Source organism: Aotus nancymaae, unplaced genomic scaffold (assembly GCF_030222135.1).
Source record: "Aotus nancymaae isolate 86718 unplaced genomic scaffold, 86718_ANA_hifiasm-v0.15.2.pri h1tg000046l, whole genome shotgun sequence".
Classification (NCBI taxonomy): Eukaryota; Metazoa; Chordata; class Mammalia; order Primates; family Aotidae; genus Aotus; species Aotus nancymaae.
This window is the reverse complement of record NW_026988460.1, coordinates 17,728,810-17,756,496: the sequence shown is the minus strand read 5'-3', so window position 1 is coordinate 17,756,496 and position 27,687 is coordinate 17,728,810. Positions and strand designations below refer to the sequence as shown.

The 27,687-nt window shown below is 36.6% G+C and overlaps 1 long non-coding RNA gene across 2 annotated transcripts in view; it reads left to right on the top strand.

Moving 5' to 3' along the window:
- LOC105730004 (uncharacterized) overlaps window positions 1–27,687 on the top strand; it is a 173,969-nt gene that overhangs the window by 69,544 nt on the left and 76,738 nt on the right. The window contains exon 4 of one of the 2 annotated variants that reach the window (XR_001110365.3): window positions 395–605. The exons of the other annotated variant lie outside the window; for it this stretch is intronic. This is a non-coding gene — a long non-coding RNA (uncharacterized LOC105730004). Of the gene's footprint in view, window positions 1–394; window positions 606–27,687 lie in introns of those variants that run through there. 2 annotated transcript variants of the gene reach the window in all.

The following is a 27,687-nucleotide window of genomic DNA, read 5'->3' as shown; positions in this document are numbered from 1 at the left end:
CTTCATGCTAGCATAGAAATAATCTCATAATCTTGTTTGTTATTGCTAATTTGACTTCATTTCTCCTTATACTGTTTTAATCAAGCAGGTATCCCTACTGTCTCATTGAATATTCAGCAGGGACCCATAAAATTTTGCATGTGCTTCCCTTCACCTGGAACGGCATTCTATTTCTCATTCCTTAATCATAATTCCTCTCTATTCTTGCAGCTTAATTCCTTTTTTTTCCTCACAGGACTGTAGGTCTTATCAATCCCATATTGTTTGAAATTTTATTGCATTTGTTGTCTGTAGACTGTCCATACATAAATATGCATGTTGTATTATTACTTTTTTCCATAAACATACACCATAATATAACTTTTTCCCTGTGTTTATGTCTTTATTTCATAAGCAACTGGCTTGCAAGTTACCAGAGAGCATAGAGTAAATCTTCTATTTCCCATGTCCTCATTGTGCCTAAGACTGTGTTTCTGTACACACATAAAAAGTAGGAAATCAATAGTTCCCACTGCTGTTGTGTGAACTCTTCAAAATCTGGAGGAACACTATTGAATTGCTCCATTAGCTTTCTCTTCTTTAGGTTAAAAATAAAAATTGTGATGACATTTCCACCTAGTTTGTTCTTCCCAAGACTAAACTAAGTCATGGTTTTCTTACTAATTAGGCAATAATGAGGATCTTAAAAATATTGGAGAGAAAAATTTCTTAGGAATCGAATATGCTATCAGAATAGCAATAATGATAGTGCCTGAGGAAGAAAGGGAAGAAATTTTAAGGTAGATAATTTTTGCAAATCCATATCTGTTTTTACTTTGGCCTAGAGGCAAATATTATCTACTAATTTAACTTTTGAAAAATCTCATTAGAGTATGTAGACAAAAAAAACAGATTGAGGAGAAATAAGTAAAGGTTAGAGCAAATTTTGCCATCTAATATTCATAGGACTTCACTAGAACCATTTTTAACACTTAGAAAATGACAGAATTGTACTACATTATCTTTATGATTACTTTCTCTTCTGAAATTTTATGGTGAAGTAGGTCCAACTTTTACTTTTTTTCTTTTTTTGGCTTTATGTATCTTATTATTTATTATTTATTTATTTATTTATTTTATTGCATTTTAGGTTTGGGGGTACATGTGAAGAATATGCAAGATTGTTGCTTAGGTACACACATGGCAGTGTGATTTGCTGCCTTCCTCCCCATCACCTATATCTGGCATTTCTCCCCATGCTATTTCTCCCCAATCCCCACCCCGCTCTGTCCCTCCCGACAGACCCCAGTGTGTGATGCTCCCCTCCCTATGTCCATGTGTTCTCATTGTTCAACACCCACCTATGAGTGAGAACATACGGTGTTTGATTTTCTGTTCTTGTGTCAGTTTGCTGAGAAGATGGTTTCTGGGTTCATCCATGTCCCTACAAAGGATACTAACTCATTATTTTTTATGGCTGCATGGTATTCCATGGTGTATATGTTCCACATTTTCCCTGTCCAGTCTATCATCGATGGGCATTTGGGTTGGTTCCAGGTCTTTGCTATTGTAAACAGTGCTGCAATGAACATTCATGTGCATGTGTCCTTATAGTAGAACAATGTATAATCCTTTGGATATATACCCAGTAATGGGAATACTGGGTCAAATGGAATTTCTATTTCTAGGCCAACTTTTAACTCTTATAGAGTTGTCCCTTTGTATCCATGGGGAACTGGTTGTAGGACCTCCAAAGTTATCAAAATCCAAGGATGCTCAAGTCCCTGATATAAAATGGATGTAAAACTATATCCAAAGATTTTATGCAAATACTATGCAAAGATTAAATAATCTTTTCCTATACACTTTAAATTATCTCTAGATTGCTTTTAATACCTAATATGGTTTGGGTTTGTCTTCTCACTCAAATCTCATGTTGAAATTTAATACCCAATGCTGGAGCTGGGACTTGGTGGGATGTGATTAGATCATGGGGGTGGATTATTTCCTGGGTGCTGTTCTTATGATAGTAAGTGAGTTTTCATGAGATCTGGTTGTTTGATCTCTCTCCCCTCTCTTTTCCTCCTGTTCTGGCCATGTAAGGCATACTTGTTTCCCGTTCACCTTCCACCATGATTTTAAGTTTCCTGAGACCTGCCCAGTCATGCTTCCTGTATAGCCTTCAAAATGGTGAGCCAATTAAACCTCTTTTCTTTATAAACTACCCAGTCTCAGGTATTTCTGTATAGCAGTGTGAGAACAAGCTAATACAATACCTAATACAATGCAAATGCTTATGTAAATAGCTATACTGGGCCACATGCAGTCCCTCACACCTGAAATCTCAGTACTTTGGGAGGCCAAGGCGGGCGGGTCACAAGTTCAGGAGATCAAGACTATCCTGGCCAACATGGTGAAACCCCACCTCTACTAAAAATACAAAAATTAGCTGGCCTGGTGGCATGTGCCTGTAATCCCAGCTACTCGGGAGGCTGAGGCAGGAGAATCGCATGAACTAGGGAGTCGGAGTTTGCAGTGAGCCGAGATCATGCCATTGTACTCCAGCCTGGTGACAGAGCGAGACTTCATCTCAAAAATATATATATAGTTATACTGTATTTTATTTGCATTATTTTTCATTGTTGTAATGTTATTTTTATTGGATTTTTTTTCTAATATTTTTTATCCTCAACTGACTGAATCCACAAAGTCAGAACCAATGGATGAAGAGGGCTGCGTATAAATCTATGTCAATGTGGGAAACATCAGCTGAAAAATCATATGAGTTTATACTGATCATCTTTTGCAATTTTTTGTTTGTTTTTTGGTAAGTGCATTTAATAGGAAATTGATCCGCTTAACAAAGTTTTAAGTTCACAATGCAGCATTGTCAACTATAGGCACAATGTTGTGCAACAGATCTCTAGAATTTATTCATCCTGTATAACTGAAACTACAAACCTACTGATCAGCAACTTCCCACTTCCCCCGTCCCTGGGCCCTGGTAATCATACCTTCTATAGTCTGCTTCTCTGAGGTTGACTGTTTTAGATATTTCATGTAACTGAAATCATGCAATATTTATCTTTCTGTGCCCAGCTTATTTCCTTAACAAAATGTCCTTCAGGTTCATGCATGTTGCTGCATATGACAGGATTTCCTTATTTCTAAGGTTGAATCATATTCCCTTGTATGTACATACAACATTCTCTTTATTCATTCATCTGTCAGTGGTCATTTAGGTTGTTTTTACATTTTGTCTATTGTGAATAATGATTCAATAAATATGGGGATTATAGATACCTCTTTGAGATCCTGATTTCACTCTCTTTGGTTACATATCCAAAAGTTGGATTGTTGGATCTTATGGTAATTCTCTACAGTTTTTTGAGGAACCTCCATAGTGTTTTCCATAGTGGCTATAACATTTTACATTCCTGACAACTGTTGCCAACGCTTTTTATCTTTCGTTTTCTAACAATTTTTGATTAGCAAAATTCTTTCTGTTTTTGTTTTTTGAGACAGAATCTGGCTCTGTTGCCCCAGGCTGGAGTGCAGTGGCACGATCTTGGCTCACCACAACCTCTACCTCCAGGGTTCAAGCAATTCTCTTGCTCAGCCTCCCGAGTAGCTGGGACTACAGGTGTGTGCCACCATGTCCAGCTATTTTTTTTTTTTTGTATATATATATATTTTTTTTAGTAGAGATGGAGTTTCACTATGTTAGCCAAGGTAGTCTTGATCTCCTGACCTCATGATCCGCCTGCCTCGGCCTCTCAAAGTGCTGGGATTACAGGTGTGAACCACTGTGCCCGGCCTGATTAGCAAAATTCTTACCTAGTCTTTAAAATCTTGAAGAAAAGAACATTCATTTGTCCTCTTTTGGGTCACCTTTCCTTATTTGTGCATAATGTTTAATAAGTAAAGATAATTTAATTTGACTTGGTTTTCTCAAAATATTTCTTAAAATAACAATCTCCATAATTTCTTCCACTCTGGAGTCTAGACTTAGGGCTGTTAAGCCCATTCTAAATTCTTGTACTAGCCTGATACTCTGGAAAAAGAAATGGACTACTGAATTAAAATCTTATCATTCAGTATTAATTTGGTTTTATAGCTGATGTTGAATGGACTCTTCTTCCAGTGTGCAGGATCTAGCCTTCTAACACAGAATCTAAATTCTGAACAACCCTTATTCCAGTAAATGGAGTTGTAGCTGTTGGCTATTGACATGTAATAAACATTCTCCACATTTAGTGGCCTGAATCAGTATCATTTATTAAGTATGCAATTCCACCAACTGGTAATTTGGAATAGGAAGTCCTGCTGGCCTTGGTTAGATTTAGTCATGCATATGTCATTGGCTAGGATGGACTGGACAGCTTCAGAAAGTATGACTATCCTTGTCCCCATAGAGTCGCTTGCTCTCCAGCAAACTTCCTTGAGTTTGTTCACCTGGCAGCAGGAAGGGCTTCAAGAGAGCAGAAAAAAGTAGGCAAACTCTTCTGATGTTTAGGCTTGGAACCAACTCAATATCACTTTGGTGATATTCTGTTGGCTGAAGCAAGTCACAAGCCCTGAGGCCAGCCCAGATTTAATAGATGGAAAGAAACACTCCACTTTTCAATGAGAAATGAAGACTCACATTGAACACAGCATGGATACAGGAAGGCAGAAATAATGGTGTCTATTTTTATAATCATCCTTCTACATGACATTTTTTCTTATTTTATTGCATGCCTAAAAATCCTATCTTGACACTGTGTTCTAAGAGTCCAGGTTATCCTGCAATGTTGTCATGGCTCAAACTAAATACAAGTCCATCCTCCAATGCCAGCCTCCACGGTTTGCTTTCCTACCACCTGTGCTGGTAGTTTGCTATGTCGGTTATTTTTCCCCTTTACTTTCAGTTGACATGTAATAATTGGACATATTTAGGAGATACAGAGCAATGTTTGATACATGTAAACAAGGCATAGTGATCAGAGTAATTAGTATATATATCACCTCAAGCATTTACCATGTATTCATGTTGTGAATATTCAAAATCCTCTTTTCTGTCTTTCTGAAAATATACAATAAATTATAGTTAGCCATATTTGCCCTACAGTGCTGCAGAACGCCAGAACTCATTCGTCCTACCTAGTGGTAACTTTCTATCTGTAAACCAACCTCTCCCTGTCCTCCCCTTCCACTGCTTTTCCCAGCCTCTAATACCCACAATTCTCTCTACTTCCATGAGTTCAAAATTTCTTTCTTAACTTTCACATATAAGTGAGAGCATGTAATATTTATCTTTCTGTGCCTGACTTAACTTTGTTTAACATAATGTCCTCCAGGCTCATCCATGTTGAATGAGAATGGCTGTTATCACAAAGACAAAAAACACCAATGCTAGTGAGGATGTGGAGGAAAACGATTCCTTGTAACTGTGGATGGGGATGTAAATTAGTACAGCCATGATGAAAAACAGTATGGAAATTTCTTTAAAAACTAAAAATAGAACTATCATACTATCTAGAAATCCCTTAAATGGGTATTTATCCAAACAAAAGGATATTAGTATATCAAAGGGATACCTGCACCCCGATGTTTATAGCAGCCCTATTCACAACAGCTAAGATATGGAAATAGCCTGAATGTCCATGAGCAGATAAATGAGTAAAGAAAATGTATATGCGGCCGGGCGCGGTGGCTCAAGCCTGTAATCCCAGCACTTTGGGAGGCCGAGGCGGGTGGATCACGAGGTCAAGAGATCGAGACCATCCTGGTCAACATAGTGAAACCCCGTCTCTACTAATACAAAAAATTAGCTGGGCATGGTGGCACGTGCCTGTAATCCCAGCTACTCAGGAGGCTGAGGCAGGAGAATTGCCTGAACCCAGGAGGCAGAGGTTGCGGTGAGCCGAGATCGCGCCATTGCACTCCAGCCTGGGTAACGAGCGAAACTCCGTCTCAAAAAAAAAAAAAAAGAAAATGTATATGCACAATGGAATACTACTGAGCCACAAAAATGAATATGATGTCAGTTTTTTATTGGATTATTTCCCATTGCAACCTCCTCTGTGTTCCTCCTAACTACCTGGTCACTAATGCTCAATGAACAGAGTTCATTTATATGGCACAACAGTGATTTCATTTATTCTGTGGATTTTAGCCATGTCTTTTGTCTTTCTTATCATTGGATGAATCTCTATCATCCATTCATACAATAAATGGTTGTAAAATCGTCTTGTCATGAAGAAAACAGGGAAGTGGTAGGCAGAGAACTTAGAGGCAAAATACAAGCAATTACTAAATGGTGCCAACAAAATAAAATTCAGCAGTGTCTTTATTACTAAGGTTTTATTGCATTACTGGTTCCCATAGGAGGCAAATAAATCATGAGTTAGCTGGACTGATATCACTACTGCCAACCACTACTTGTACAATAACATATGAGGGAAATAAGAGCCTTGTAGTTTGATTCCTTTAGTAATTCCCAAGTCAAGATTGAGATGAGATGATGCAGAGTGACCTGGAAATAAGAATCAGACTAGCCTATGTAAGAGTCAAACCGAAAATGCTGCATAATGGAGACTTTTTTTTTTCTCAAAGCGCCAAAGGAGAAATGTTATCAAATACAGGTTCTTTCATTTGCAGATTGTATAGCACCTGTCAATTTCAATATGGAAAGGTAGAGGATAGGGAGCTGTGAAAAGCAGCTATTTTATATTTATGGTTGGTTCGAGAGTCTGAACAATTCAGCTCTAATTACATTTTCATCATGGACTCACTTTATCAGAACCTTGTGACCTGAAATATGCCTGCTTAATGGATTTATTGTGGTGAACCAGAGAGTCATTTCAGCTGGGCCAGAGAATCATTGATATAAGCTTCAGGGATACAAGTAGATTTCAAACCATTTATTATCCAATGAAGCAAAAAAATTTACAGACAATTTAAAAAAGAAATTTGCTAGAGAGAGGGGTTGCAGCTTTTCTCTCTGAACAGTGACTACTAGTTGTCTTGGTACCAATTCAGGGTCAAAAACAGAAAAGTAAAACCACTAAATAAAGGTCCATCAGGAACTAAGATGGTCAAGATCATGTAGCAATGCCAAAGTCAGCAAAATCAAAGCCAACAGGGAGACATGGGAAGACAAGAAACAAAGAGGAAAGGCTAGGAGCAAAACTCTGACATGTGTTTCCCAGACCCCAGCACAAAAGGAAGCATTTCTCAGGCCCAAACCCTCCACGGTCATTATAGGGCTCATGGAACTCTCATGGTAGGATCATTAACAATTTGTCCAATTACAGATCATATTGATTTGCATTAGCCACTCAAATAGTACAACCATGTGGGTATACCAAAGCAAATGAGATTCCAAATACAGATGAAACAATCTGTAAACTTTTTTATAGTTTTCTTTTTAGACACGGGTGATTATAATATGAATCACCCTTTTCTTAAGAACTCTTTAAATTATTAATGGTTTTAAGGTAGTTATTTTGTCTTTGTTCCATTTAATAATGAACAATTAGAAAAACATCAGGATTCAAAGAGAAAGAAGTCTTCTTCCATCCCTAAACTAAAACAGTAATATGCGCCATCCTCTTTCCATTATACACACTATGAGAATTTCTAGTTCAGGATTTTGTCAGTCTAAAACATCCAGTATTTCAGAAGTAACATTATTGAATATAATCACTCAAGCCAAACCTATTTCCAACTCAGTAAAAATAAACTATTATTACAAATAAGTAATACATAATAAAATAAAACTATAAAAATAACCAAAAACTCATTTTTGACCATAGGAAAATCCTTTAAAATTTTAAAAAGAAATTATTGACATAATTTAAATTTCTAGTGTTCCAATCCATGTGTGTATGTGTGCTAATTGATTATCATTTTTCAGAATCTTAATTCCATGTTTGGTTAAATACAATATGATGTAAATAAACTTCAAGAAAAAAATGATTTTATGGTCTTTAATTCAATAATAGATGTCACCATCTTATTAAAATATGCATAAGTAGAATGGTTGAGAAGGAAAGAGTCTGAAGAGGATTTTATCTGAAATATTTATTATCATCATCTGTATAATATGTCTTCCTTACCTCTTCCTCTTTGTTCACTGTCTGAAACTGACTAATAAATCTACTGGGAAGGGACATGTTTTGTTTCCTTGTTGGCTAAGTATTGAGTTCATGGTTGAGAAGAATTCTTTACTTTCAGATATATTATGTGCAGGTTAAAGGTTTTCAGACCTATAGTGAGAAAAGCCTAATGTCCTTAGCCTTTTAAAAATTGTGTTCTTTGATCAAAATGATGTAAAAGTTTGTTTGCTTATGCATAAGAATTAGAAGGGAATGCACAAAACTAGAAATAATCCATGTGTTAAAATGGTGAGATTAGTGGAAAGCCTTTCTTCTCTGGTCAAGTTATTTTAAAAGCTGTTGAAATATTATTTGCTAAGGAAAATAAACTATTTGTAATATTCTTTAGACATATAAAAATAATAATTCTGTGTACTGCAGTTGTCTTAAAGCTATAATTATGTAATTATTATATCTTAAAAGAAAATGAAAAGCTTGGTATTGCCAAAACAAAATGCACAGGCTATATATAATAATAAATAATATAGTTGTATGTGCATACTTTTACCACATTTACGCAATAAATCAGATTTCCAGAAGCTGCTATAATAACAAATTCCCAGACTCTGAATCTAAAAATAGACTCAGATCCAAAAACCTGTCCTTAATTCCAATTCCTATGTTACAGTCACAGGCTTAAATCTTTAACTTAGAGTCGATTAACTCCTCAAAAGTTTGTTATACTCTGTAAACTGTTTTATCTGGTTTTCCAATCCATGACAGATTATAAGCAGAGACTGAAAGGATTTGAGGAAGAAAGGTGAATCAGGGGATGATGAAAAATGCAAGAAGAGAAATCGCAGACAGTTTGGCCAGGATAAGATAGGACTGTGTAATAAATCATTACCATAAAAACAGCGACACCAAAAATATCTAATATTTACCAAGTGTTTCTTTTATACTCAATACCAGGAAGTAAGTTATTTGCATGGGCGATTTTATTCAAATCTTTGCAACAAATTAGTGGAATATATACTATAATCACTTTCACTTTATATATGAGGACTCCAAGGCTCAGAGAAGTTAAATAGCTCACCCAAGATTACAGAGTTAGCATGTTACAGAGCTGGAATTTGAACCCAGACACTGTGAAGGTTGCCCTCAAAAAACAAATGCTAATCATACTAATAATGTAATTGTACAGAAAAGTATACATATGTACTTAAAAATTATTCGTGTTTACAAAAAAAGTAATATATAAAGGTGTAAGTTTCAGTTAGCTAGAAAATTCATGTATCTGAGTATTCAGTTCCTAATCAGTGAGGCCTTGCTGTTTCTTTCGACTCTCTCGCTAATTTTTACTTCTAAGCTAAAATTCAACTCCTGTTGAGTAAAATTAAATGTTATTTTCAACAAAATGTACTTACAGTGCCCAGTATTTTTCTTTGTAGACATTTTATATTCTTTCAAAAATTTCCAGAAACATGATTATAGTTCTCTCAAGGGTTTTTAATAGTGTCTAAGAAGATGTTCTAGTATTAGCTTGTAAAATGCTGAGTCAAAGACTATAGGTAATTTAGTCTTGAGAACTTTTGCAAGAGTTATATAGTTAAGTCACCTCAGGGCCATATTCTATCTGCTACCTCTATCTTGTTATAGGTTTAAAAAAATGCAGTAGTGTTTTCTCTCCTCAGCTCTATCAACAAACTGGTAATAATAAAAACATTGGTCATGTTTGTGTAGTTGAGGGTTTTTCAAGCACTAAAGCTTTTCGAAGCATACCACCTGACAGGCAAAGCTCTTTGCACATTGGTAGGTTTGTTAAAAGTTATTGCCAAGGGCACCCTTGAGTAGAAGGAGTTGACTCATTTCACTGGAGTTGATTTGCTTCAAACTTTATTGTGTTGAATAGGTAATCTTTCTAACATGCCATTTGCCCAGAGTTTTCTGCAATATATTCTGATAATTCTGCTACTCCAAAGAGAAAACCAATTGGTTTAGACCTGGTCTGAGTAACTATAAAAAAGGAGTGGTGTTAAAAAGACTTTCCCTAGTAGAGAAGAACATAACTCACACTCTTATACAGAAGAACATAACCCACATTTGGCAAAACCTTTCAATTGCTAAGCATTGTTGGGAAGGCAGAGGACATTTTACTGCTAGAAGCAGCATAGTTAGATATGGAAGACTGACATGTATGTTTGTGTTATTTCAATTGGATTCAACATCTAATTGAAACAGGCATCGACAGTCAATGAAAAATAATAAAACTTGTTCTTTAAAACAAATTCCAAGGTACATGATCTAGCATTTGAGGTGGAAGGGAGAAGGATATAAATAACAGAACTTATTGATAGTATTTGAATGGTTTTCAGCTCATAAACTGAGCTCACCTGTTTATTAGAAAGAGAAAGATACAAGATCTTTAAAAGTTTAAACTTTCTATCATCATTGATACTCCTTTTGAGCTCAAGGTGAGATATCATTACATGTATACAGTATACAGAACTGGGCATCAGAACAACACATACTTCACCTTTTGGAGCCTCAGGTATATCTTCTGTAAATTCAGGAAACTAAACTTGTTTGGTGGATTAAAACTTTTTTTAGCATTAGAAATCTTTGTTTACATGGAATCTTATGTTGAAACATACATACACTCATGCATTGATATGGTTTGGCTGTGTCCCTACCCAAACATCACCTTCAATCATAATAATCCCCATGGGTCAAGGGTGGGGCCAGGTGGAGATAACTGAATCTGGGGGTGGTTTTCCCCATACTGTTGTCTTCGTAGTAAATAAGTCTCATGAGATCTGATGGCTTTTAAATGGGCGTTCCCCTACACAAGCCCTCTTGCCCGACTCCATGTAAAATTTGACTTCATTCTTACTTTGCCTTCTGTGATACTTGTGAGACTTCCCCAGCCATGTAGATTGAGTCCATTTAAACGTTTTCTTTATAAATTACCCAGTCTTGGGTATGTCTGTATTAGCAGTGTAAGAATAGACTAATACATGCATACACACACACATACACAAACAATTGGTTAAATTGGAGCTGTGATTGAAGCAGAGTAGACTCATGGAATTCATCTCACTCTATCTTCTCCTAAACATCAAGGAAGCCTCCCAAGAAATATGTGGCACAGAGGAAAACCACTAGACTGGATAATCTCAAAGATTTATGATTCTGTCATTTTAGATGCTGTCTGTAATATGGATCTGCTGTGAAATGAGAACCCAATATCTCCATAGAAAAAACAGTCACAAGTAACTTGTATAAGAAAACAGGCAGTAATTTTTATTTCAGTTGCCACCTTTGAAGCACCATAATTTTGGGGATTGAATTATCCTTTTGAATCTAGTTTCAGCTAATAATTTTTAAATATTTTTTTGTTTTGCTAATTTAAGTGACTGTCACCTGTTACAACAGTATAACTTAGATTCTCTCAGAAAGGCCCAAAACATATGAAACTAATTTAGGCTTGCAGCTGCACTTGCTTATAGAAACAACAGTCAGATGCCAATAACCAGGAACCACCCACAAGATGAACTAAGCCCAGAAACGCTGCCTTCACCTGAACTCCTGCCTCAGTGCGAGACTCATTCTCATACCAACATTTCCACTCAATAGGGAGAAATGTACCATTCTGGGTACAAAAAGCACGAGGTGCAAAAGATAGTACAAAACTACACATACTTCAACCCTTCCTGGAAGAACACATTTTTTTCAAGGAATCCCAACTCCCGTCTCCACCTACCTGCCCAAAAGCCCTTAACATCCTCTTTACTCTACTTCTGGGAAGGTGCTTTGAGCCTGAGTACTTGATCAATGAATAAAATTTCTGCACTGTTTTGACAAACCTGGTCTCTTTATGTTGGCATGAAAGGTACCAGGCAGGGGAAAAAAAACATGATAGGGTCAATTAAGGCCTTTTGAGGGTCAGTTGATAAGGGGACTACATGATTTTTTGTTTTTAATTCACATCAAGACGTTCTATTAAATTTAGTAATGTTTTCCAAGCGTTTTCTCAATGCTCTTATGCTCAGCTTCTCCAGAACTTTCATATAAAATGAAAATAGTTTTGATGATAATTGTAGCAATAAGCTATAGGGAACAGTAGATCTCTGGCCTGAAAAAAAATATTTTAGGGTCTGTTAAAAAACAAACAATACAAAACAAAAACAACAGAGGGATTAGCAATTTGGATGGATATCAATTCTGATTAGATACTTATTAAAAATGCCTGGGGCTCTTTCAAAGCACTCAAGCCCTGCTCACCCCAGACAAATTAAATCTAAGTCTCTGAAGGTGTTCCAGTGGATAGATGTTCTGTTTTATTTTCTTTGCTTGTTTTTCACATAAGTTCTAATTTTAGAATAACGTACTTTTACAAAAAGTTTCAAAGTTCAGAGAATCCTTATATACCCCACACCTAATTTCCATTATTACCATCTAATATTAACACATTTTTATAGTTAATGATTCAAAAGTCATATATTATTATTAAACTAAAGCCAATACTTGATTCAGATGTTTTTAGTTTTTATCTAATATGCTTTTTCTTTTCTAGGATCTCATCCCACATACCACGTTACCTTGAATTATCATGCTTCCTTAAGCTCCTCTTGGCCGTGACAGTTTTTCAGACTTCCTTGTTTTAATGACCTTGATAGTTTTGAGGAGTGCTACTCAGGTACTATGTAAAATATCCCGGCCGGGCGCGGTGGCTCAAGCCTGTAATCCCAGCACTTTGGGAGGCAGAGGCGGGTGGATCACGAGGTCAAGAGATCTAGACCATCCTGGTCAAGATGGTGAAACCCCGTCTCTACTAATACAAAAAATTAGCTGGGCATGGTGGCGTGTGCCTGTAATCCCAGCTACTCAGGAGGCTGAGGCAGGAGAATTGCCTGAACCCAGGAGGCGGAGGTTGCGGTGAGCCGAGATCGCGCCATTGCACTCCAGCCTGGGTAACGAGCGAAACTCTGTCTCAAAAAAAAAAAAAAAAAAAAAAAAAAATCCCTCAGTTGGGATTTGCCTGATGTCTTTTCTCATGATTAGATTGAGGTTACAGGTCTTTAGGAGGAAGACCACAGAGAAAAGTTGCCATTCTTACCACATCAGGAATAAATGACGTTAACATGACATTATTGTTGATGTTGACCATGATCACCTACCTAGCTGATGTTATTTGTCAGATTTCTTCACTGTAAGGTACCCTTTCCTCTTTTTATATTGCACTTTCTAGAAGAAAGTTATTATGTGCAGCTCACAATTAAGGGAAAGGGAGTGATATTCCAACTGCTTGAGGGAGAAATATTTACATAAATTATTTGGAATTATTCTAATTGGGAGACTTATCTGTTCTCCCCACTTATTTATGTACATAATCAATCATTGGTTTATACCCGCATGGGCTCAAAAATACTTTATACCTTGGAGTATACTCCAGCATTAAGCTATTTATTTTGCCGATCAAATTGTTTCAGCTTTGAACATTGATAGGTATTTTAGTTGGCTCCTGTATCCCCTTAATATGCTTCTATCATTTTGTTTTTTAAACCCTAACCAGGCACATCATGTATATTCCCTGCCCCAGCCTTAGAAGCAGCTGTTTCTCCAAGAAGCCCAGGTTCCTTTTATTGGAAAATAGTACTGGAAACCAGTATCTGGGCACTTGGTGTGCTCACCACTGTTTCTGGGGTATTGATGGTGCTTCAAAGCCTTGTCAGTAGACAGAAGTAGAAAATACACCTTGTATGTTTATTGCAGCACTATTTACAATAGCAAAGACTTCGAACCAACCCAAATGCCCATCAATGATAGACTGGACAGGGAAAATGTGGCACATATACACCATGGAATACTATGCAGCCATAAAACAGAATGAGTACATGTCCTTTGCAGGGACATGGATGAATCTGGAAACCATCATTCTCAGCAAACTAACACAGGAACAGAACACCAAATACCACGTTCTCACTCATAAGTGGGAGTTGAACAATGAGAACACATGGACACAGGAAGGCAAACATCATACACTAGGGACTATTGGGGGGGTTGGGGACAAGGGGAGGGAGAGCATTAGGACAAATACCTAATGCGTGTGGGGCTTAAAACCTAGATGATGGGTTGATGGTGCAGCAAACCACCATGGCACATGTATACCTATGTAATGAACCTGCACATTCTGCACGTGTTCCCAGAGTTTAAAGTAAAATTTAAAAAATTAAAATTTTCAAAAGAAAAATTAAAAAAAAAGAAAATATGCATTGGCACCATTAACCTGTGAATACATACATATCTATATTAAAATTAACATGAATTCGTAGTAATGTTTCCTACTCAAATCCATTACTATGTGGACCATTCTACATTTTTCCCCTTGCCCATCTATAACCTCCCACTACAACAGTGAGAAATCTGGCACCGTTCACCATCTAGTTACATACTTGTTCAACCCTGTGTACATGTATAGTGATTTCAGAATTGTTAGACTGTGCTTTTTTAGGAAGTAATTTGACCAATTGGAGTGCAGTGCTTATGCCCACTTCCTATTGCCTTCAGTCTCAGTCCACTCAATTCCAATAAAACTCAACATCTTCTTTCTCTGCCTCCTTCAGTGAGGTTATGCATACCTTCGTAATACAGTTAGATTTCTTAGTCACAGTCTGCATTCCATCTTGGAACCCTCTGACCTCCTGAATTGATTTTTTAAAATTTGCAAGTGTTAAAGCTCAGTATTTGAGCCGTAAACTTATGTGGGTTTTGACAAGTGCTTAGTATCAAGTATTCACCACTAAAATATAGCAGGGGTGCTTTCTGGAAGTTTACCATGAGATTCTAGTGTTCATCTAGCATTAGGAACCTTTAGACATTTCCGTCAAGTTCAGGTTCTGATGTATCCAACTTTAGTTTTCGTGTGAGCAGAATTGAGAAGACTGGTGTGCCTCTTACTGAGTAAACTGGCTAAGTTAGTCAACCTTTTTGTGCAGGTCGTGCATCCTCACATTGAGCCTCACACTACTTGCTCAAGAGTTGTCAGAGGAGTTAAATTGAATAATAATGATAAAGCATACTTTAAATGTTGAAAAGCAGTAGGTATTTAGTAAATGTTAGCCATTAGTTTATTTTGATGTCCTAATAGTTTCTTAACATGACTCGCAAAAAGAAATTTCAAAAAGCAAGAGCAAGAAAGCAGAGAGAAACAGAGGGAAAGAGAGAGAGTTTTTGTTTTAACTTTCATGCATTCTAGATTAGACATTTACTAGGTTGCTTCCCCATAGAATCATTTGTGGTTATATAACAGTCCGAATGTCCAGTCTGCCCTCACAATCACTAAATTAGAATCTCTGATAGTGATGGTAGGGTAGAGAAAATAGCTTCAGTAGTGTTTAAATATGCCCAGATGACATCAGTGATGTCTTAGTCAGTTTGGGTTGCTGAAACAAATATATCACGAACTGGGTGGCTTAAAAAAAACATTTATTTCTCACCATTATGGAGGCTGGGAAGTCTAAGTTCAAGTTGCTGGCAGATCTGGTAGCTGGTGAGGCAAGATTCTTGGTTTGTTTTCTTGTTCTATCTTCACATGGCTGAGAGGAGAGAAAGAGGAAGTGAGCTCTCTTATGTCCATTTTTATGAGGACACTAATCCCATTCTTGAGGGCTTTACTCATGACCCAATCTCCTTCCAAAGGACCCACATCCAAATACCATCATCGTGGGGATTAGGCATCAACATATGAATTTGAGGAGGACACAAACTTCCATTCTATAGCAAATGTGCAGCCAAGTTTGAGACTCACTAAACAGCAGAAGAGTTTCACCTTTACTCCAGTTTCTCCAGATTCTCTGACTCAAGGCTTTGAAACAGACTCCAGAATATGACCAGAAAGAGCAGCTTGGCTGAATGTGCACATGAGACATAGAAAAAGAGTATCATAGCTGTGATGAGTCATTTTTGTTGTGTTTCAAAATCCAATTCTCAGCACTGAATTTCATTTGATTAGCTCAACACAGTCCAGGTGAGGGCAGCTTAAGTGTGTTTGTCTCCCTCAGGTTTTCCTGATCAAATTTCTGGCTCGTTCTCTCTTTCTTCATTGTTTCCTATTCCAGATAGTGGCTTTCCCTTCTCCTGATGACATATGTTTATGCCTCCAGGATTAGAGGTATAACATTTCATTTGCACCTGGTCATTTCACCTTGTTTTATGGTGAGCAGGTATATAAAAACCTACCCATGAAAGCTGAGAGGGAGCTGAGAGGCCAAAGAAAGAGGCTGACAAATCCAGTTTCTCAGAAAGAAAATATTTAAGGGCGACTTACAAACCAAAGCAGTGTCTTGGGTTGACTGAAGATGGTAAATCTCAGCTCCAGCCCTCAAGAAAATATTCATTTCTGTATAAGTTTTTAGGGTAAAACATATAAAGCTGGTCACATCTCAGACTCTTGCTACTAAGGAAGTTAGATAAGCATCTTTCTGAGGGATGATTTATGCTACAAGGCACTGTTTTAAGACCCTGCTGCAGAACAGCTTGGTAAGCAGGAGTCAAATGTCTGTCGTCATTGTGGTTTCTCTTCATGAAGGTGTCATTCTTGCCATGCCACAGACTGCTTTCCTGCACAGCTGCCTGGGGATGAGGTGAATATATTTTTTCCCTCTGTCTTTCTTTCCCTCCCTTTCTTCATCTCTTCTCCTCAGCATTTCACAAACTATGTTCAAATAATTCAGTTTAATGTGAGATGTTAAAGGATATATTGAAAAAGAGGGTACCACAATCAAATACTTTTTAAAAAATACTATATCCTCTGTCCAACATCGGCAGCATGTATTAGCATGTGAAAGACAAAGTGATGTTCTTCAATGACATAAGTTGATTTACATTAAATTGTCCATACATATTTTTTAGGAATATTTTTGGGGGTGGTGAGAGAAAGATGAACACTTCTTATAAAAAGCTTTAGTCCATGCTGCCACAGAGTAGGAAATAGTTATTTACTGATAATTATATAAAATACGTCAATATACTCCTTTCTTCTGCCTGATGCAGTTTAGTGTCATTTAAAATGTGAAGCTCCTTAAACTCAAAATCCTATTCCAAACTGCGTCATAGACTTAGAATCATATTAAAATTTGACAAGCATAATTTTAAATATGCACATATTCATAGTCAGGGCGGCATGTTGGCTTATGTCTGTAATCCCAGCAATCTGGAAGGCCAGGGTGGGCAGATCACTTGATCCCACGAGTTTCAGACAAGCCTGGGCAACATAGCCAGAATTCATCTCTACTAACATTCAAAAAAATTAGCTGGGTATGATGGATCATGCCTTTAGTCCCAGCTACTTGGGGGCCTGAGGCAGGAGAATCACTTCAGCCTGGGAGGTCAAGGCTGCAATGAGCTATAATCATGCCACTGCACTCTGGTCTGAGCAATAAAGGGAGACCCTGTCTCAAAAAAAATCATATTCCAAATTCAGTGAATACCTACCACTTTTCAGGCACTCGTATATATGTCATCTTATTGATTCTTTGCATCAACCACGTAAGATATTATTCTCATATAAAGAGAGGACAAAAAAGACAAGGAAGTGGAAGTATTTGTCTAACGCAGGATTCTTGGCCTTGACGCTGTTGATATTTTGGGGCAGATAATTCTTTGTTGTTGAGGAGCCTAGGATGTTTAGCTGGATTCCTAGCCTCTACCATGGCATGATAGTAGTGGCCCCCTTCCCCAAGTTGTGACAATGAAAAGATCTCTATGCATTGTTAAATGTGCTTTGTGGAACACAAGTACCCAATCAGTTGAGAGCCATTGGTCTAAACCCATGAAACAAATAAAATGCCAAAGTCAGTGCTTTTAGTTTCCTTTCTAGATATTTATCTACTTCTCAAAGACAATGCCCTTATGAGTCAAGACCCATCATGCATAATCATCTGCCAACCCTTTGCTAAAATGTCATTAGCTTTATGAAATATCTCTTACTGATTAGCCCAGCCAGTATAAATGATCTGAGACTGAGTTCCATTCTCATGTAAAACTTGATATGGGCCAGAGGAACAAATGGGAGCCACAGGCTCTTGTCTTGAAAAATGTGTGGTAGGGGTGTAAACTGGAATGTCCAAATGAATCCTTGTTGCTGCTAAAACATGGTAGGTCTGCAATTTTGTCTCTGGATATACAGCACGACACTATTACTGGAGCTCCACATTGTGGTAACCTCCCAGAGTAAGTGCCATTTTGTAATCTGGCATCTAGTTTCTTTATTATTATTAAATCCTTTGCACACAATGAGATGATTATTAGATTTTTCTTTGTCTCTGGCATTTGGTTTTTCCCTTCTAAATGTTAGCCAGATTTCTGTTTCAGAAATTCTTTTTTTTTTTTTTTTCTATCAATTATGGGATTTCTCCTAGGCCTGTAATCTCATTTCGGGTCAATCTCCCTAATTTCATCACCTACATTGTCTTCATTGACCTTTTTAAAGTCATATCTCTTTAGCCCCTTGGGAACTTAATGCTTGTTTCTGGTGTTTCTTCCCATTCTCCTTTATACACAGAGGATCGGTAGATTATTGTTTTCTACACATAGGTGTTTGTTCTGTCAGTAAAGTACCCCCTTCCTGCTTTTAAAGAATCTGAATGCCCAACTACTATCTTCTCTCATCAGATAAAACTCATCTTAACATTTGTATCTACAGGCAGATAGATAGATAGATAGATAGATAGATAGATAGATAGATAATTTTTTCTTAAAATGAAAAATAAATTCTCAGCTGATATTTCCTTCCAGGTAGTTTTCCTAGATAAAGGTAGAAAATTCCTGTTCAATCTCTTCTGACACTGAATTTCAGAAGACACCAAAAGCAGGGCCAGAATCTCTGAGTTGACTATGATGTGTTTTGCCCCAAGGCTAAGTTGTGCCAAGTCCAGGAAATGAAAAGCAAAGATGTGCCTTTCAGTTCTCTTGCTCTCAGTAGCTTTCCAGGAGGGCCAGAAGTGTTCTGCAGCCCCGGAGCCAAATTGCCTAAGGATGAAAGATTCCCACTTGGCATAACAGGGAGACTTGCTCCTTTTCAACCTCTTTGTGCAAGTTCACAGGGACTGGAGATTCTTTCCTTTTAATCTAGAGGAAAAAACCCTCAAAATAGAAAAGGCTTCAATATTTAACTCACAGCTAGACAGAAGAAGGTGATCTTTTATCAAATATTATTTGAGAGGTTTAGAGTGTTTCTCCACACTCCATAATCACTTTAAAAATCTCCCCCAGCTACCTCTACTTATCTTCTTAAAGATTGATTTCTTCTTTTAAACATGCCTTTGGTCTAAAAAATTCACTGCTGGAGTGAAAATATATCTTACTGGTACAATCTTTAAACAACCATAATATTTTAGAGTAGTGTTTTCTAAAACTTTATTATAAAAAGTAGTTATTTTAGTAAAAAGGAAAAAGGTCATTCTTAAACTGCTAAAAATACACCTTGACCCTTCTCTCTTCCAGACCTGCTCCATAAGAATTGCCAAGTGAGCCTCTCCAAACCTATGGATCAATGTATTTTTAAAAATCCTCTGAGGCCTTGAAATATATCACCAGATTTGAGATTGACTATTTGGAAGATTGTATGCCTGGAAATAAAACTCTGGAATAGAGAATGGAGCTCCAGTACTATGGGGCCAAAGGAGGGGATTTGGCAATTTGCTGATTTCAGCATTTGCCTGGCACTGTGCCTGGCACATTGTTAGATATCTAATTAATAATATCTGTTGGATAAATAAATAATAGCACTAACACAATATGATCAACAGTAACAGGAGCACGTGTTACTTATTTAGGTTAAGGAATAGGAGCAGACCTTTATATATTATATTATTTTATGTCATTCCTACAATGCTTTTTCCCCCCAGGAAAACAATATTACTGATATTCATTTTATAGTGTACAAATTAAGGCTCAAAAATATTACCTGACTATGAGTCTACTTAACCCAAGCCTGTCTTATCTCCAAACTGTGTGCTCTTACTAGTACACTCTATCGCTTCTCTGTCCCTCCCTTCCACAAATATTTGTTGAATGCTCAGTATGTATTAGGAATTGTTCTAGGTGCTGGGGATATACAGATATACAATTAAGAGGAGGCAAATAGTCTGTCTTATGAAACTCAAATTCTTATATGAACGGATGGAAAATACCCATTATACATTATATATGTATATATAGTACCCATTATACATTATATATGTACATCTATATTAATATATAATAAAATATAATACTGTAATACTATATATACATACATATAATGTATAATGAGTATTTTCTGTCTATATATCATTAATATAATATATAGCCTGGGTAATATTGGCTTTACTGCCCAATGAAAGAATGGACTCTGTGTGGCTAATCAGTGCATGCTATCTTCTTGTGGTGGGAGCCATAATGACTCCAAAAATGAGGCACCTATTATAAACGAGAGTAGACTAACAAAGTGATGCTCGCCTTCATGAGCTTTTTGAACCACTAGATCAAGCCTCACCTGAAGCTTGACACATATTTGAACTATTGCTTTACAGGGATTATCAATTTCTTTTTTGCTTAAGCACGTTTGAGCAGTGTTTTCTGTTGCTTATAGCAGAAAGAATCTTGATACAGATGATAGAACTGATTCTGAAGTTCCTTTCAGCCCTAAAGCATTGAGCCTTCATTTATGTCTTCTGATTGAGGATTATTTAGAATTAAACACAAAATAAATTCAGAAGGGCTGCCAGAGACAGATCAAGAGTACTCCAGAGAGATATGGCCAAGGTGAAGAAACCTTGGCAGAAAGCCTCTCTTAAGGCATATTCATCTGAGGAGAACTGATTTATGTTAAGCTCATGTCTGCAGTATTTTACAACTGTAATGGCCAGTAAATAAAAAGAAATTGTTTCTGTCAGCTTACCACCTCTCTTATCATGAGTGGAAGAAGTCGAAGTGCTCAATCTTCCAAAAATTATATAAAGGTCAACCAGGACTCCCATTCTACCTTCCCCCTGGAGGAAAATGATTTTGCATTTTCAAACTGTAATGTAGCATCATGTTACCATCTAAATAGATTTAGTAATGCCTATGTTTTTAATAATTTTTAAAATGCACTTTGGCTGTACTTCACAATGATGTTTGCATTTTAAATGCAAAAATATTAAAATGTATGATATATTTGATTGAGTTGTATCATACAACTGGTGGATAGTAGGCATTTGTCTTTGACTGTTAATGACACTAAAGCACAAAACTTCAGAAAACACTGTCAAAGATATACATTTATATATATGTGTGTGTATATACAGATACACTAGAGATGTTTCTTTCTCTCATTTTAGATGCAGACTTTTAATTTTTTTATTAAGAAGATCATAGCTAGCTAATGATCAGCTCTCTTCAAAGCTGATCATTAGCTAGCTGCCTGTATTCAATTTATATTTTTTGAATTGAATAAAATCAAATTCTGGTTAATTCTGGTTACTAAGTTATTTCTGTTAGTTTATAAAGAATTATCTGAAAACCTGGAAAAAGCAACACATGGGATAGTGAAATGTACAACTGTTACATGTGGTGCTTAAGAATAATTCTGAAACCTGTTTTCAATTTCTCATTCTTTCACTTACGAGCTGTATGACTGAGGACAAGCCATTTCTTCCCTCTGTGTCACATTTACTCTATTTCTAAAGTAGGAATGATGATAATAGTACTACAAAGGGTTATTTTGAGGACAAAATATGTGTTAATACATGTAAATCCTTAGATCAGAAACTGGTACAACTATTGCTATTTTGGTTCCTGATACCACATTTCCATTTGTAGTAGGTTTTTATGAATTTACTTCAGTTCGATAAAATACAACTGTGGAAAAAAAAAACAAAAACGAAGTAAAGACTCATACAGTAGTATGTAGAAAAAAAAAAAAAAAAATCATGTGCCTTATTGTCCCAAAGGGACATAACAGAAAGAATGAAAGGGCAGCAGAATTTGAAGAGCAAATATTAAAGTATAATATGGCCATTTATGTAACTTCTTTAGATAAATATCACTTCTGGCCAGGCATGGTGGCTTACACCTGTAATCCCAGCACTCTGGGAGGCCAAGCAAGTAGATCACTTGAGGTCAAGAGTTTAAGATAAATATTGGTTCATATTGTTTGCCCACTTTTTAGTGGAATTATTATTATTATTATTTTCTTGCTGATTTGTTCGAGCTTCTGATAGATTCTGCATATTAGTTTTTAGCCAGAAGTACAGTTTGCAAATATTTTCTCCCATCCTGTAGGTTACCTGTTTACTCTGCTGATTATTTCTTCTGCTGTACAGAAGCTCTTCAGTTTAATTAGGCCCCATTCTTTGTTTTTGTTTATGCTGCATTTGCTTTTGGGGTCTTATTCATAAGTGCTTTGCCTAGGCCAATGTCCAGGAGAGTTTTTCCTAAGTTTTCTTCTAGAATTTCTGTGGTTTTGGGTCTTGGACTTAAATCTTAATCCATCTTGAGTAAATGTTTGTATATAGTGAGAGATGAGATACTACCTTACCCCAGCCCAAATGGCCATTATTATAAAATCAAAACACAGTAGATGTTAGTTCAGATGTAGTAAAAAGGGTGTGCTTACATGCTGTTATAGGGATGTAAATTAGTACAACCTCTTTGGAAAACAGTATGGAGATTTCTCAAATAATTAAAATTAGATATACCATTCAATTCAACAATACCGCTACTGGGCATTTACCCAAAGGAAAAGAACTTACTATATCTGCATGCATATGTTTATCACAGCATAATTTACAGTTGCAAAGATATAGAATCAACCTAAGTACCCATCAACTGATGAGCAGATAAAGAAAATGTGGTATATACATATACTGTGGAATACTACCCAGCCATGTAAAAAGAATGAAATAATGTCTTTTGCAGCAACTTGAATGGAACTGGAAGCCATTACTCTAGCAAAGTAACTCAGGCACAAAAACTCAAATAGCAGGTGTTCTCATTTACAAGTGGAAGCTAATCTATGGGTATGCAGAGGCACAGAGAGTGGTAATAATGGACATTGGAGACTCAGAAATTGAGAGGGAGAAGAGGCAGGAGGAATAAAAATTATCTGTTAGGTACAGTGTATGCTATTTCGGTGTCAGGTAAACTAAAAGCCCAGACTTCACCACCATACAATTCATCCATGAACTTTACCACCATATAATTCACCCATATAACCAAAAATCACTGGTACTCCTAAAGCTACTGAAATAAAAATAAATAAGTAAATAAATAATACTTGGGAAGAAAAAATAATATGAATTTGAGGAAAGATATGTATTCTATGATTCAGAATGTACAACAAATTTCAAGCACGAAAAAAACTCACAAAAATAATTTAAATCTAGGCGCATTACAGAGAAATTTCTGAATATATATAGTGGATCTTAAAAGGAATCAGAAATATTAGAGATGAATTTGAAAAGCAAGAAAATTAAACATATCTCAGGCTACATCACACTTCTACCCCAAATATGTTCTAAATCTGCAAACCCATTTGATGTGCCAGCTATTTTCTTCAATGAAAAGAGACAGATTAAGATGACAGTTCAGACGTAATATATCAGGATTTGGTGGCTCATTACCTGGAAAGAGAAAGAAGAGAACAAGGATGACTGCAAACTTTTGAACCAAGGTACTCAGGAGGCTATACTATAAGACAAGAAAAGACAGCACGGGGTTGGCAAGGTTATGAGTTTTTACATGAACTAATGAGTTTGAGGAAATCTATAAGAATCCAAAGCAAAAGTGTCTTACAAAGAAGAAATCTGAGCCTGAAGCTAAGTAGAGCAGTCAAAACTTTAGAAAAAAGTCCCAGCACTTTGGAAGGCCGAGGCGGGTGGATCCCGAGGTCAAGAGATCCAGACCATCCTGGTAAACATGGTGAAACCCTGTCTCTACTAAAAATACAAAAAAAAAATTAGCTGGGCATGGTGGCGCGTGCCTGTAATCCCAGCTACTCAGGAGGCTGAGGCAGGAGAATTGCCTGAACCCAGGAGGCAGAGGTTGCAGTGAGCCGAGATCGCGCCATTGCACTCCAGCCTGGGTAACAAGAGCGAAACTCCGTCTCAAAAAAAAAAAAAAAAAAAAAAAAAAAAAACCACTTTAGAAAAGATTTTGTAGTTATCAAGATAGAGTTGGTAAGTCAAGCTGTAACGTGAGTGGAAGCACCAAGACAGCCGGCAGATAAAAAGGGAACCAAGAAAACCTTAAGGAAAACCTAAGACACAGGGAAATAAAACCATTAGACACACAGGAGGAAACTGCAACTACATAATTACAAGAAACAGGTAAGCCCAATGTCATATAAGCCTGAAGAATAAAGAGATATTTTAAACACCTTTATTGTGTGGTTAGATCCAGCTAGGCTGTAAGAAAAAGAAAATTCAAATTTAAATAGATTAAATCATAAGGCATTTTTTTGGAAATTTTAAGGAGTTCAGCTGTGTAAGTGACTAGATGGCTTAAAAATGGCAAAGATTCAAAGTTCTACATTTCTTCTGTGCCACCTTCAGTATGTGAGATTGTGGCTTTCAGATGCCTCAGTTCCAAGTGTAACATACAAACATGGTGATGCTCAGTGAAAAATAAAATATTTTATTTTTGTGGCTTTTCTTGTTCACAGAAAACCTTTCTCAGACACAATGCCCTCATTGCTGATGTTCAGTCTGTTTCTCAGCTCCTTGTCCAAGGCATAGTCAGATGTTTATTCTCAAACCAATCAGTGAGTAGCAAAATGGATTTCACCTGTGATTCATTTAAATTAATGAAGATCCATCATTTTTCCTGGGCATGTGCTGTAGCAGAACTGACTAAATTGGGACCGTGATTAAAAGTTACCAGGGAGCAAAGGAAGGTTTTAGGTTGAAAACAAGAACATCTGCTAAAACGGTCAGTAGGATGAAATGAGAAACAGCAGTCAAATAAGTTCAAAAATAGCAAGAAGCTGTTGGACTTGCTCTTTAGACAGCTGTAATTTAGGTTCCTTTCCTATTCCAGGCACTGCTGCATGTCTGGAATATAAAGAAGAGCAAGGCACAGCCCCTGTCGTTGAGTTGCCAGTGGTTTGAAGAGTGTATTGCACTAAAATCTTAGTGCTGAAGACCAAACAGAAGAAGTACAACCTGCTTATGTTATCAAGATGATCACACCACAACAAATTTCCAAAAGAAAAAGTGTCCTCAAAGATAGTACAAAACTCTATTTGACAACATTATCCTACCCAATTAACCAATCTTTTATGAATCTTTCCTTCTGATCCTAAAATATTTAGAGAATTTATCTGGATATCCTTAATTTGGAAGAAAGTAAAATCACAAAATCATTGATTATATCCCTTTCTAGGTATAGCATGCGTACACACTGACATTCTACTTGAGGAACTGTATCTTGCAATTTCTATAAAGTTTATTTCAGTTCAACAACTTGTCCTAATTATATTGGGTATCATGGTAAGTTGGGGAGAGTAATCCATTTTTACAAGTAAATTTATAAGAAAGAAAAATAATTTAAATAATGCAATTTATAAATTTCCTCAAGCACGTTTAAATGTATATCTGAATCCATAAGTATAAACTATTATAACACTAAAATTAAAGAAAATCTAAATTAAACACTAGAAATATTTTGTGTTGTTTATATTTGTTTAGCCACATACAATTCTCATTGTTTGGTCATTAGACTAAAAAACACTTTGCTGACAAAGTTAATTTTTAATATATATATTTTTAATTTTATTTTATTTCCTCTTTCCAGTGATTTTATTTATCTTTCAACTTTTATTTGTTTCAGGGGATACATGGGCAGGTTTATTACATGGGTAGATTGTGTGTTGCTGGGGTTTGGCGTATGAATTATTTCATCACCTACATAGTGAGCATAAATCTTCATAGGCAGTTTTTGACACTCACCCTCCTCTCACCTTCCCCCCTCAAGTAGGCCATGGTGTCTAATTTCCCATCATTGTGTCCATGTGTACTCAATCTTTAACTCCTACTTATAAATGAGAACATGCAGTATTTGGTTTACTGTTCCTGCATTGATTTGCTTTGGATAATGGCCTCTAGCTACAGGTATGTTGTTGCAAAGCACATTATTTTATTTTTTATGGCTGTGTAGTATTCCATAATGTATATATACTACACTTTCTTTAACCAGTCCACCACTGATGATTATCTAGATTGACTCACTGTCTTTGCTATTGTAAATAGTGCTGCAATGAGCATACACATGTACATGTCTCTTTGGTAAAATGATTTATATTCCTTTGGGTATATACCAAGTAATGAGTTCAATAATAGTTATAATTTCTTTGAGAAATCTCCACACTGCTTCCCACAGTGGCTGAATTAATATGCATTCCCACCAGCAGTGTATAAGCATTTCCATTTCTGTGCAACCTTGCCAACACCTTTAGTTTTAGTTTTTTTGACTTCTTAGTAATAGCCATTCTGACTGGTGTGAGATGGTATCTCATTGTGGTTTTAATTTGCATTTCTCTAATAATTAGTGATGTGGAGCATTTTTTCATATGCTTGTTGGCTTCTCTTTTTTTTTGAGACGGAGTCTTGCTCTGTTGCCCAGGATGGAGAACAATGGCACAATCTCACCTCACTGCAACCTCTACCTCCCAGGTTCAAGTGATTGTCCTGCCTCAGCCTCCTGAGTAGCTGGGATTACAGGCGCACACCACCATGCCCAGCTAATTTTTATGTGTTTTGTAGAGACAGGTTTTCACCATGTTGGCTAGGCTGGTCTCAAACTCCTGACTTAATTATCCACCCACCTCTGCCTCCCAAAGTGCTGGATTACAGGGATGAGTCACTGCACCCGACATGTCTTCTTTTGAAAAGTGTTGCTGTCCTTAGTTCATTTTTCAATGAGGTTTTTGGGTTTGTTTTGTTTTGCTTGTTGACTTAAGTTCCTTATAGATTCTAGATATTACACCTCGGTCAGATACAGTTTGTTAATACTTTCTCCCATTTAGCAGATTATCTGTTTACACTATTGATAGTGTCTACTGTTGTGCAGGAGTTCTTTGGTTTAATTAAATCTCTCTTGTCTATTTTGTTTTGTTGAACTTGCTCCTTGAGCCTTCATCATGTCATCTTTGTCAAGGCCTATATCCCAAATGGTATTTCCTAGTATTCTTCTAAGATTTTTATAGTTTTCAGTTAAGTCTTTAATTAATCTCGAGTTGATTTTTGTATAGGGTTAAAGAACGTGGTCCTGTTGCAATCTTCTGCCTGGCTAACCAGTTATCTCAGCACCATTTATTGAATAGGGAATCCTTTTCCCATTGCCTATTATTGTTGACATTGCTGAAGATCAGATGGTTGTAGATGTGTAGCTTTATTTTTGGGTTCTCTAACCTGATCCATTAGTCTGTGTTTCTGTTTTTGTACCAGTATCATGTAGTTTTGGTTATGATAGTCTTGTAGTATAGTTTCAAGTTGGGCAGTTGGTGTCTCTGGCTTTCTTCTTTTTGCTTAGGTCTGTGTTGGCTATTTAGGCTCTTTATTGGTCTATGTTAACTTCAGAATAGTTTACTTATGTGCAAAATAAT